The 13,855-nt window shown below is 35.8% G+C and overlaps 1 long non-coding RNA gene across 2 annotated transcripts in view; it reads left to right on the forward strand.

Moving 5' to 3' along the window:
- Positions 1–3,994: 3,994 nt before the first annotated feature.
- The window catches only part of LOC117980877 (uncharacterized), a 154,117-nt gene continuing 144,256 nt past the window's right edge, over positions 3,995–13,855 (forward strand). For both annotated transcript variants that reach the window (XR_008626148.1, XR_004672356.2), the window contains exon 1: positions 3,995–5,850. This is a non-coding gene — a long non-coding RNA (uncharacterized LOC117980877). The remainder of the gene's footprint in view (positions 5,851–13,855) is intronic.

The raw sequence follows: 13,855 nt of genomic DNA on the forward strand, positions 1-13,855 counted from the left end.
CACTGTCATAAATTAATGTAAGACTTTACTAAAATCACATTTCATTATACATTGGGGTTATTTTTAAAGTGTGAAGCTTGTTTAATGATTAAATATCTTAAATTAGTTTATTATGTGAAAATATTTTGTTGATAACAATAAGGATAATTATCTAATAATATAAAAATTCTAAAATTTTCAACAATTTCTAAGTATAATTTTTTAGAAACTAGAAAGAATGAATAGCTTCTTAAAATGCTGTTTTAAATTGTCTATTAGAATTCAATGGACAACATTTGTCATAATAATAACCTAGAAGAACTCATGTTAATTTTAGAAACACAAATTGCTAATGGTGAGAATACATTCTGAGCAATGCATCATTAGGCAATTTTGTCACTCTGAGAAAGTTACAGAGTGTACTTACACAAACCTAGATTGTATAGCCTAGGCTAGATGGTACAGCCTACAGCTTCTAGGGTAAAAACCTGTACAGCATGTCACTGTGCTCAATTATGTAGGCAATTATAACACAATGATCAGTTTTGTGTGTGTCTAAACATGGAAAAGACACACTCAAAATATAGTATAAAAGATAAAAAATGGTACACCTGTACAGGGCATTCACCATGAATAGAGTTTGCAGGACTGGAAGTTGCTCGGGGTGAGTCAGTGAGTGGTGAATGAATGTGAAAGCCTGTACACTACTATAGAATTTATCACTGTACAATTAGGATACACCAAGTATATAAAAATATTTTTCTTTTTTCAATCATAAATTAATCTTAGTTTACTATAACTACTTTATAAACTTTTTTTAACTTTTTGACTCTATTGTAATAACACTTGGTTTAAAACACAAACTCATTTCACAGATGTACAAAAATATTTTCTGTCTTAATATGCTTATTCTATAAGCTTTTTTCTTCTTTTTTTACTTTAAACTTTTTAATTAAAAACTAAGACACTAATACACACATTAGCCTAGGTCTGCACAGGGTCAGGATCATCAATATCACTGTTATCCACCTCCGCATCTTGTCCCACTACAAGGTCATCAGGGGCAATAACACACATGGAGCTGTCATCTATGATAACAATTCCTTCTTCTGGAACACCTCCTGAAGAACCTGCCTGAGCCTATTCTACCATTAATTTTCTTTTAAGATGAGTTTTAAAAGTATGCTCTAAAATCATGATTAAAAGTATAGTGTACTAAATACATAAGCCAGTTACAGTCTTTTATTATCATTATCAAGTACTACGTGCTGCACATCAATTGTATGTGTTGTACTTTTATACCACTGGCAACACAGTGGGTTTGTTTATACCAGCATCACCACAGACATGTGAGTAACATGTGGCACTACGATGTTATGATGGTTATAATGCCATGATGCCACTAAGTGATAGAAATTTTTCACCTCCATTATAATCTTATGGTATCACCACTGTATTTGTGATCCACTGGTGACCAAAATGTTGTTATACAGCACATGACTGCATACTAACTGTGGTGTCATTTAATATACTGTGTGTTCTGGAAAGGACAATACTTCAGAAGATAATACAAATTGCAACGTGTAATAATTGGAAAAATAGTGTCAAGATCATAGTTTCTTGGATTTGATATGATTGAAGACTACATAAACATTGTAATAACTCTTAGAATTTATAAATATTAACATTTACTAAGAAGGCTGATTAAAATAACACAAAAATATAAGAATCCTTATTGGAATACTTAGAATAATTAGTTTGTAATATAAACTGCTGTGTACATTCTCAACCCTGTATTAAAAGACATTAAAATAATTAGAAATAAAATTTGCCAGATATTTGTGGTATAAAAAGAGATATCTAAAAATCTGACTGAAACACATAAAAGACATTTGGCTCATTGAAGAGATCTACTATGTTACTTGATAGTGCAAACTATGTATATTGTCCCTCTATTAAGCTATAAATGGATATCAATTTTAATTAAAATTCAATTTTGGTGAGTTTAAGAGGCATACATTAATATTTAAATTTCCCATGGGAAAGTAAATGTTCTAAAATAACCATCAGCATTTTAAAAAGAAAAAAAGGTTGGCACTGGCTATAAATATTTAATAAGTAAAGTCAAAAGAACTGTCAGATTCATCTATAAGCAGAACTGTCATCTATAAAAGAACTGTCAGATCTATAAGCAGAAAAATTTGGTGAATTTTATGTGGGAAAGCCTACATCCATCTTTTTCAAATATGTATATAATATACATATATATTATATATTTTATATATATATAAGAGTGTAGGTGCTAAATAAAAATTTGCTGAATGAATGAATGAACAAAATCAGGTTTTAAGACAACAGTAGCCCTGGCTGACACCTTGATGGCAGCCTTGTGAGATGCTCATAGCTTGAGGACCTAGCTAACCTATGCCTGAACTCCTTGCCCACCGAAACTGTGAGACAATGTTGGTGGCTTTTAAGTTGCTATGTTTTGGTGTATTTTTTATACATAAATAGATAAATAATACTCATGGAAAGATGCAAGAATTAAAACAAGTTGAAGAAAATATGTGAGAACATTTGTCTTACCTTTCCCAATTGAAGGACTTCTAAACATGATGATAACTAAAGAAAATACAAAGACTGAAGATTTTATGGCATAAACATACCCAATATACAGTCTGTAAAAATATACAAATATATAACAACCATTTGGGAAATGGCTTATGGTAAATACAACAGGAAGATGCTCAATATTCTTACTATGTTGGCACAAAAGTAATTGCGGCTTCTGCCATTCCTTTTGTTACCTTTACTAAGAGCTTTTTCTATTAATAAGAAATAATTAAACATCACATTTTAAAAACGGGAAAAATGAATAAAAAGTCAATTTAAAAGTTAAGAACAAAATCAAAATAAGGTTTAACCCTTACTAGTCATTAACAAGCCATACATTAAAAAAAAAAAAAAATCTACAGAGACAACAGAAAAACACCGATTGGATCGCTTTTCTCATTGCTGAAAGACTTGTTCTCTGCTTGCATTGGCATTGAAATTTCTCCCCATACACATACAGTTTCAGCAGGGTTATGGCAATTTTGTCTTCTTCATTTTGTCTTCATTTTCAATTTTGTCTTCTTTATTTTGATTGTACAGTGGGCCCCCAGACTTGCCTTTGTGTATTTACTGATCATATTTACCTCTTTTCTTGTCCATAGTTTCTATTTTAACTATACAATCGAAAGGTTATCTTTTAATTTGATCTTTTGAAGCTGAAACAATAGTTCTCTTTTCAAATACCAATTTCTTATGTTTTCTCAGTTTCTGATTGTGTTTGTCTTTGACAGAACAACCTGGCTGTCAACAGCTTGTATGAAATAGGAAATTTTTTTTTCTATAATGAAATCTGCATGCATTTTAAATCTGCACAACATTCTTCTTACTAATGTCTCTATTAAAGTGATTATTTGTTTCCCATTTCCACTGTTCTTCAATCCTTTCTACTTTTCGATCCTTAAAGCCACCTCTTGGTTTTATTTTTTATTTATTTTCTCCCCAAATCAGTCCCCAAAGAAATACATATCTCTTATATTGTAGGGATAAATATTGATCTTTTTATTTTTATTAATTTTTTGTGTGTATGTTGTATAAGCAAATGTGTATCATTCTTTGGGATTATAACTTTCTCAAATACCCTCAGTCTCTCAACTGTGAGTAAAAAACATAAAAAAGAGTCGAAAAAATCCTTGACCTTCATGGCAAGCTTTTGAACTCTCGCGATTTTGTGCTTTGCATCATTCATAATCACATTTCCTTCCTCTTCCAAGAGTTGTTCAAAATCAAGAAAAATAAACACATGTACCTATTTAGATATCAATATGAAATATACAATAATAAATGCATAAGGCATATGATTAAAAACGCAATACATATGAAGTTCGAGATCCCTCCTTTCATGGTAAAAAGCTTCTTTTAAAAATCACTGCTAATATTTCTTGCCAGTAAAAAGATAATTTTAGTCAAAAATTTAAAACCTTTAAAAGAAAATAAATGAGACTATCTTGAGATACAAAATATGTTTTTACCAGGACACCAAAAGAACAAATAATGAAGGCTGATAAATCAAAATATATTTATGAGGAAATCTGCCAAAAAAATAAACAACATAAAAATAAAGTCAAAAGACACAATGCAGGATGACTGTGACAGACTACCAGTCCTCCTGAGAAACAGGACACTGGATAAATTAGAAAAAGACATTGCTTTGGAGAGCTACCTAGGGAACTGGGATTTGAGGAATTCAGAGCCCACAGATAATAGCAACACACTAAGGTAAGGCTTATGCCTGGGAACTGGGATTTGAGGAATTCAGAGCCCACAGATAATAGCAACACACTAAGGTAAGGCTTATGCCTGGGAACTGGGATTTGAGGAGGTCATGTGTCCGGAATTGGTGGGTTCTTGGTCTCACTGACTTCAAAAATGAAGTCGCAGACCCTCGCGGTGAGTGTTACAGTTCTTAAAGGCGGCATGTCCGGAGTTTGTTCCTTCTGATGTTTGGATGTGTTCAGAGTTTCTTCCTTCTGGTGGGTTCGTGGTCTCGCTGGCTCAGGAGTGAAGCTGTAGACCTTGGCGGTGAGTGTTACAGCTCTTGCGGGGGCGCGTCTGGAGTTGTTCCTTCCTCCCGGTGGGTTAGTGGTCTCGCTGGCTTCAGGAGTGAAGCTGCAGACCTTTGCGGTGAGTGTTACAGCTCATAAAGGCAGTGTGGACCCCAAAAGAGAACAGCAGCAAGATTTATTGCAAAGAGCGAAAGAACAAAGCTTCCACACTGTGGAAGGGGACCCCAGCGGGTTGCCACTGCTGGTTCGGGCAGCCTGCTTTTATTCTCTTATCTTGCCCCACCCGCATCCTGCTGACTGGTCCACTTTACAGAGAGCCCAGCGGTCTGTTTTGACAGGGCGCTGACTGGTGTGTTTACAATCCCTGAGCTAGACACAAAGGTTCTCCACATCCCCACTAGATTAGCTAGATACAGAGTGTCAACACAAAGCTTCTCCAAGTCCCCACCAGAGTAGCTATATACAGTGTGGATTGGTGCATTCACAAACCCTGAGCTAGACACAGGGTGCTGATTGGTGTGTTTACAAACCTTGAGCTAGATACACAGTGCCAATTGGTGTATTTACAATCCCTTAGCTAGACATAAACGTTCTCCAAGTCCCCACCAGACTCAGGAGCCCAGCTGGCTTCACTCAGTGGATCCGGCACCGGCCCGCAGGTGGAGCTGCCTGCCAGTCCCGTGCGGTGCGCCCACACTCCTCAGCCCTTGGGTGGTCGATGGGACTGGGCGCCTTGGAGCAGGGGGCGGCGTTCGTCGGGGAGGCTCCTGCGCACAGGAGCCCACGGAGTTGCGGGGAGGCTCAGGCATGGCGGGCTGCAGGTCCCGAGCCCTGCCCTGCGGGGAGGCAGCTAAGGCCGGGCGAGAAATTGAGCACAGCAGCTGCTGGCCCAGGTGCTAAGCCCCTCCCTGCCGGGGCCGGCGGGGCCGGCGGGGCGGGTTGGCCGCTCCCAGTGCTGGGCCTGCCGAGCCCACGCCCACCCGGAACTCACGCTGGCCCGCAAGCGCCGCGCGCAGCCCTGGTTCCCGCCCGCGGCTCTCTCTCCACACATCCCCGCAAGCTGAGGGAGCCAGCTCCGGCCTTGCCAGCCCAGAAAAGGGCTCCCACAGTGCAGGGGCGGGCTGAAGGGCTCCTCAAGTGCCGCCAAAGTGGGAGCCCAGGCAGAGGAGGCGCCGAGAGCGAGCGAGGGCTGTGAGGACTGCCGGCACGCTGTCACCTCTCAGTCAGAGCCCACAGATAATAGCAACACACTAAGGTAAGTCTTATGTCTGCCCCTCTTTCTCCTAATTGCATTTTCTAGCAATATGTGGTAGGAAGCTGCTGGCAGGGAGAACTTGAGCAGAGCCTTAAGCAGTGTTCTAGGACCGCAAAACACACACACACACACACACACACACACACAAATGGAGTGCAGGCACACTCAGGTGGAACTGCCCCAGTAGACATTGCAGGTTTTTAGTTGGGATGCCTGAAAGACTATATCCAGGAATAAGAATGAACTGAAAATACATAAGGACTAATAAAAACTGACACTTAGCCTTGAATAAACTTAATCCATGGTGATTGATTACAATACTGTCAGAAGCAAAACAAAATACTCTCTAAAGGAAGAAGCATACTCTAAACCCTCTAAAATTTTTCATACACAATGTATGGAATTAAATAAAAAATTGGAACATGAAAGAAAGAAAAAATTGGAATAAAAAAATTTTTAAATGACGGTAGAAACAAACTCAGAGGTGATAGCTATGAAGATTATCATTCACCAACTTTAAAAGAAATACGATTTATATATTAGGAAGAACATATCAATATAAAAGATTTTACTATAGATTTGGAATCTATAAAATTATATAATTAATATAATTAATTACAAATTCTAGAAATGAGAAAAATAACTGATTTAAAGCATGCAATAAATGGGTTCAAGAATAGACTAGATACACCTAAAAAGATGATGCATGATCTGAAAAATAGATTAGTAGAAGATATTCAGGATAAATCACAGAGAAATAATCAACATGAGAAATACAGAATGAATTAGAATTATACAAATAGACACAGAGAGGGAAGATTGAAAGAACAGAATACAGGCGATTTTTTGAAGACATATAATAAAGATTTTTCCATAATGAATGAAAGACATCAAACTACAGATTTCAAAGCAGTAAAGCTCAAGAAGACTAAATATAAAGATTATCAAACCTGGGCATATCATAATAAAAATACTAAAAGTCAATAATAAAGAGAAAAATCATAACCTGCCAGAAGAAAAAAGGCACATATTCTTCAAAGGACCCTCTAAAACATTTACAATGTTTTCTTCAACAGAAATGTGAGAAACCAGAGATTAATGAAACAGAATGTGTAAAGTTCTATAACCAACTAATATGGAAATAATAAGTCCCCTGACCAAAACAAAAAATGAGAAAACTCATCTCTAAAAGATAAACTGTATAAAAAATACTAAAATAGTTCTATGGGAAGAAGAAATTTGATCTTACATACAAGAATAGGAAGTTTCAGAGGATTGAAGAACAATGGAAATGAGAAACGTATCATCATTCTATCATCATTCTAATAGTAAGAGGAATGTTGTGTGTGTTTGAAATGCATGCAGATTTCATTGTAGGTATCAGTAGAAAGAAATCCTGGATTTCACAATAAATAACAAAGACTTCTATCAAGAATGTATAAAAATTCGTTTAAATGTCAATATAAATACCAAAGATTACAAAATGATAATTCATTAAAAAGTATAAGATAAAAAAAGAAAACACATCTATGTATTTTATGAAAATATGACATGTATATGATAGCCATAGGATGCTGTCATGCATACGTCATGTTGTCATAAAATATATGGATAAGAACTTGAAGTAAAGCAAAATCTCATGCTCTGATGGTGGGAGTGGAAATGGATACTACAATTTTTAAATAATGATTTGATGATTTTTTAAATGTTTACATATAAGAAAACATACTATAATGTATACTGCAACACTTTGAAATATCAAAAATACATATACAAAACAATGTCTCTCTACATGAGAATGGACAAATAAAATATGATATATTTATATAATGAAATATTGTAAAGTAGATAAAATGAGAGAGAACTATAAATAAAACAATGGATACATCTTCAAAATATATTTTTAAGCCCAAAAATTATTGCCAGAGGGTATTTGGAGCATAACATAATTTACATAAAAATTGAAAACATACACAATACTCATATATTGTAAATACATAAATATATATGTAAAGATTTAAGAGTGTGTCAGACCAGTTTTAATTCTAGAGGGAACAGAGGAAATTGCAATAAGATGAAAATACACCTTCAGGAACTTAACTGTAATTATAATGTTCTATGTCTTAAAAAATCTTAAGGAAATATAATTTTCCTGAAATGTAAGGCAGCTAATGAGTATAGGAGGCATTCTTTTATTTTGTATTCTTATTTCTTATATTTTATAGTAATTTTATAATAAAATGCTTTTTTAAAAAGTCTGTTATGATATGAGTAGAACCTGAAAGCAGAAAGCTAGAGGGTAAGATAATGGTCCAGGTACAAGGTAGTTATGTCTTGGACTTAACCATATGGCTTGGACAGTAGTCACCAAGTGACAAGTGGTAGGATTAAGGATAGTTTTTTTAAATTATGGCTAACAGAATTTTCCAGGGATAAGAACTGAGAAATCATAAACAACTCCTATGTTTTTGGCTTCAGCAATATATTTCATGCAGTAACGTTGAACAAGAAATAGATTCGAGAAGGAATTAAACTGGGAGTTTAAAAGGAGTAATGTCTTTAATATTCAAATTTATGGCATCTATCAGGTGTTCAACAATATATCAAGTAGGCAACTGAATGTATAAGTTAGAGTCAAGAGTGAGATCAGGTCTGGGAATATAAATTGGGGAGTTAGCATGAAAATGATACTTAAGGCCAGGTGTGGTGGCTCGCATCTGTAATCCCAGCACTTTGGGAGGCCTAGCTGGGTGGATCACGAGGTTAAGAGTTGAAGACCAGCCTGGCCAAGATGGTGAAACCCTGTCTCTACTAAAAATACAAAAATTAGCTGTGCATGGTGGCAGGTGCCTGTAATCCCAGCTACTCGGGAGGGTGAGGCAGAGAATTGCTTGAACCTGGGAGGCGGAGGGCAGTGAGCCGAGATCACACCACTGCACTCTAGCCTGGGCGACAGAGCCAGACTCCATCCCAAAAAAGAAAAAAAAAAAAGATACTTAAAGCAATGATACTACTTATGGACAGAGCGAAGACGGAGTAAAGAGGGGAGTGTTAAAGACTGTTTCTTGGAACCCTACATAATTAATAGTGCCTGAAAAAAGGTCTGAAAAAAGAGAAGGCAACTAAATACATAGGAAAGAATAACCACTCCATCAAGAAACAGGTTCAGGGCTGGGCTTGATGGCTTACACCTGTAATCCCAGCACTTTGGGAGGCCAAGGTGGGCAGATCACTTGAGGTCAGGAGATAGAGAACAGCCTGGCCAACACGGTGAAAAATACAAAAATTAGCTGGGCCTGGTGGCACACACCTGTAGTCCCAGCTACTTGGGAGGCTGAGGCACGAGGATCGCTTCAATCCATGAGGCAGAGGTTGTAGTGAGCTGAGACCGCACCACTGCACGCCAGCCTGGGCGACAGAGTGAGACTCTGTCTAAAAAAAAAAAAAAAAAAAAGGCTTGGAAAGTGTGGATCCAAATATTTAAAAAGGCTTTCATAAACAGATAATGTAAATGCTAAAGATCACTGTTTAAAGTGAGGGCCATGGATTGAATTAAAGAATTCAGTAAGATGGATGAGAATTCTGTTTAAGTTTGGGGCTGTTACAGTAGCTGTATATTCTAATGGAAATTACCCAATAAGCATGTACTGATGATGGAGAATGGGAATGGGACATAATCTTGAGCAAAAGGCATGTACGTAGGGGGCATGAGTGAATCAAGTGCACAGGGCAGTAGTTGTCCTTGGCATAGCCATGCACTGCAACAGAAAGGGAGGAAGACTGTGGGAACATATGCAGATAGTTGTTAAATTTGCAAGTGGAAAGATGATTCAGTTCTCATCTGATTTCTTCTATTTTCTTGGTGAAATAAGAAGTGTCATGTACTAAATTGTGTACCCCACCCAAAACTTATGTGTTGAAGCCCTAACCTCCAATGTGACTGTATTGGAGACAGAGTATATAAGGATGTAATCAAGGTTAAATGAAATGATAAGAGTGGGGCCTTGATCTAATAGAATTTCTATCATTATAAGAAGAGACATCAGAAAGCTCTCCATCCCTCAGATCTCACCCACACACAAAAATTATGTGAGCACCGGGCAAAACGACAGCTGCCTCCAGCGCGAGAGAAGAGGCTTCCAAATGAAAGCTACTTTTGGCCAAGCAAAATAATACAAGAAGCAATATTATCATCTGAAAGTAGAAAAGGAAGGGGATGATGAAAGTTTGAAAGAGAACTGAGATAGTGATCTCAGAGAGTGGGATAGTGAATTAGGGAAAGAAATTTACCTCTGGGCCATACTGAGGACTCCATAAATACGGATGGAGTGACTGAACTAGAGGAAACGAAAGAAAATAATTCAGAGAAGCATTTGAGAGTAGAATGAGTGTGGAGTTTGAGGGCACATTAGAAGTGGCAGGGTGATAGAGATTTGATGTTCAGAGGTATGTGGGACTAAATGAGTGGTGACTGGTGACTTGTAAATCCTAGAATTCTGCTCAATATGGAGGAAATGAGCCTGCAAGTTATATGAGGATAAGTACTAATGGTCACTTAATGGGAGATGGGCAATATTTTGAAATGTAATTGTTCACCTTCTCTTATATATTTATAGGCCTTTCGGTATTAAATGCTGGTAGGGGGATCTCTCCCCTCTTCATTAAGTAATTAAGTAATATTACCCTTTTTTGCTTGAATGATGGGAAATGCAAACTAATTTGCATGTCCCAGTGAAATAGTTTCTCACAGGCTAATTCCTAATTATTGGTTTTGAGTATAATAATTTTTAATCAGCCTCATTCCTTGTTCTTATTCTTTTGGGCCTTATTTCAATGGACTACTTGCAGCGATGCTATTTATTATAAGCTTCCTCTGTTACTTTTTGATGCAGTCAGAGGAAAAATGTTAGTCATTTATTTTAGCTCTTACATTATTTAGAGCTCACCTTTCTTACTTTAATAGCTTTACATCTTCTCTTGCCTTATTTGAAAAATGTCAATTACAGAAATATCTACTTATCTAACTCTGGCTCAGGTTTACCTCCCCAAGTTCAACTCTTCCAAGTTGAGCCCCATCTATTAAAATCAGAACTCATTTCCTCTTTTTTAGGTCCTTCAATGAATCAAGCCTTCCTTGGACATTTCTACATGCTCTTTTATTTTTAACATTCTCTTCACTCTTTCCTCTTGAATTTAGCTGTCAAAGGTTTCCCTTTAGAGGTCAATTATTTCTTGACCTCTTGACTTCTCTGTGTTCTTATTTTATCAAATCAGATTGAGGGCTTGCTGTGCTTCTGCAAATCCTCCGCTATCACAGCCCTTATGATGCTATATTTTAATTATTTCTTTATATAATTTACTCCTTACTATATCATCACCTCCTTGAAAGTAAACAATTTGTACCTTTTGCTTATCAGTATATCCTCCAGACTATAAACGCTTAATTCACATTTCTCGAATAAATGTATGTATGCTTCTTCTGATCAAATACATTAGAAATATTTTAATTAACAATCTTAAAATGTCTACTTTTTATATTATAACTTGTATATGAGTCCTGGTCAGTAGCCATACATTCCATCCAAAATAGCAGTGATGGTTATGAAATTATTCATTGAAAACTTTATTTCCTGTGTTATACAGATAATTTCCTAACTTTCTGCTACATTTTAATTGCCTGAATTTGAAGGCCAGCAATATAAGGGAAATTTTATTGGTCAGATTACTATGCTAGATTTATTCAATTTTGTTTTACTTAACTGTGGTGTAAAGAGTTTCAATTAGTACACTGGCAGCGATAAAATCCTTTGTCAATACATTATAGCAATATTCTAAGCATGAATAAACTTTATTAGGGACACAAATCATTAGTAATGAAGTGGTCCTTTGACAGATTAAAAAAAAAAACCTTAACACAGCAGAATGAGCTTACATGCATTTTGCTTATCAAGTGGAGACTGGGAATGAGTTGCACTGTCAAGCAGGCTGCAGACTATCAAAGTCAGTAGTTGCCCCAAACTTTTCTGAATATAAAAGCTTGAGTTATCTGATTCTTCTTCCCTAGTTTATAAAAAATTCAATAAAATTTTTTCAGAAGTAATAAAATTATAGAAAGTTAAATTATGCATTTTTAGTTGATTATCTTATTAGATGTTAAGGCTAAAACTCAGTGGATGAAGTGATTTTTCCCGAGGTCTTATGCCTTATAAATGACACAAATGCACCTAGTATCCAAATGTTCTGACTCATAGTGATTTATATCTAGATCGAAGTCCCTGTTTGGATTATTGGTTCCCGAATGTATGTGTCACACTACCACGTAGAAATTTACAAATTTGTCTTCCTCCTTCTCGTCTAATTTATATTTTCCTGAAGAAATACCTATACTCAGACCCCTGTTTCTAATATATATAGGATATTAAACTCAATTGAAAATATGTAGGCATAGATACCAGATTACAGGTTATGCTTCATTATAACAGAATTGACCCTTGGATTAGTACATTCTCATGCTGCTAATAAAGACATACCTGATACTGGGTAATTTATAAAGAAAAGAGGTTTAATTGACTCACAGTTCAGCATGGCTGAGGAGGCATCAGGAAACTTACAATCGTGGAGAAAGGGGAAGCAAACACATCCTTCTTCAGATGGCGGCAGCAAGGAGAAGTGCAGAGCAAAGTGGGGCAAAAGCCCCTTAGAAAACCATCAGTTCTCGTGAGAACACACTCACTATCATGAGAACAGTATGGAGATGACCACTCCTGTGATTCAATTACCTCCCACAAGATCCCTCCCATGACACATGGGGAGTATGGGAACTACAATTCAAACTGAGATTTGGGTAGGGACAGAGCCAAACCATACCATTAAATCTTCATAATATAGGGACTATTCTCCTGCAGGGATAAGAATTATTGTGTATTAATCTCATTTAGAATATAAAATATTTGTAACTATTTATTTCAGAGTTAATAGAAACCTCAAATTATGTATTTTTAAGGAGACAGTGTTGTTTATTTTACTAAACATACATAGAGGAATTGAAACAAATGGATAGAAAAGTACAAAGTGGGTCCTGACACAGCAGCTATCATGACCAGAAAATTAACTGAGTACTATTTTTTTTTTAAAACAGGCTATTGTACTTGAAAATACTGTATTAAATAAGTTGGACATTTCACCTACAAACTTATTTAAAAGTTAATTTGCTGAGCAATTCCTATAATTTAAAAATAGTTTAAAGGTAAGTTTTAACAGAGCCCTTTTGCAAATCTTTATGAAATCTTATTTTAAATTAATGAGATTTTACTGTAATAAGAAAGAATTTAAAGTCCTTATTTTTTATTGTTGTATTTACATAGCTTAATCTTGTATTCATTTTCCACTTACCTACTCTTGTAAACAGCAGATTTCTACTCTTGTAAACAGCAGATTGATGTTAGAGATTTTCTCTCTAAAATCCAGAATGTTAAATATAAATGATGATCTACTCATTTCTGACTTTACTAGCTATTCTCATTAACAATAAGTTGTTTAAAGGAATGAGAGATATAACCACAAGGAGATATAAAATTCTTGTGTGGATGGCTAGTTTGATTTTGCTATACCAGTACCTTAGTCCTCCTAAGTATTTTACATTAAATTCCATTTAAATGAATTTTCTTTTGAGATCTGAGAATGACTTTTTAAACTAAGAGAATTATAGATATTTTTCCTTGAGTCATACAAACGAGAATACAGCATTGTGATTTGAATGTAATCTGTGCATTAACATTGCAAAGGTTCAAATCACAGTTCAACTGTTAGTTGTGAGATTTCCGCCTATTTACTGCATCACCGTTACTTTTCTCCAGGTGTGAATAATGATGCTATTAGAATCTCTAAGGATTAAATGAGATAATCAAATAAGCAGTTAGGACAGTGACTGACACACAGTATGCACTGAACACCTAACTATTAAAGTTTATCAACTCTTACTTATGATTTGAAAATTAATGACTGA

This window comes from Pan paniscus, chromosome 6 (assembly GCF_029289425.2).
Source record: "Pan paniscus chromosome 6, NHGRI_mPanPan1-v2.0_pri, whole genome shotgun sequence".
NCBI lineage: Eukaryota > Metazoa > Chordata > Mammalia > Primates > Hominidae > Pan > Pan paniscus.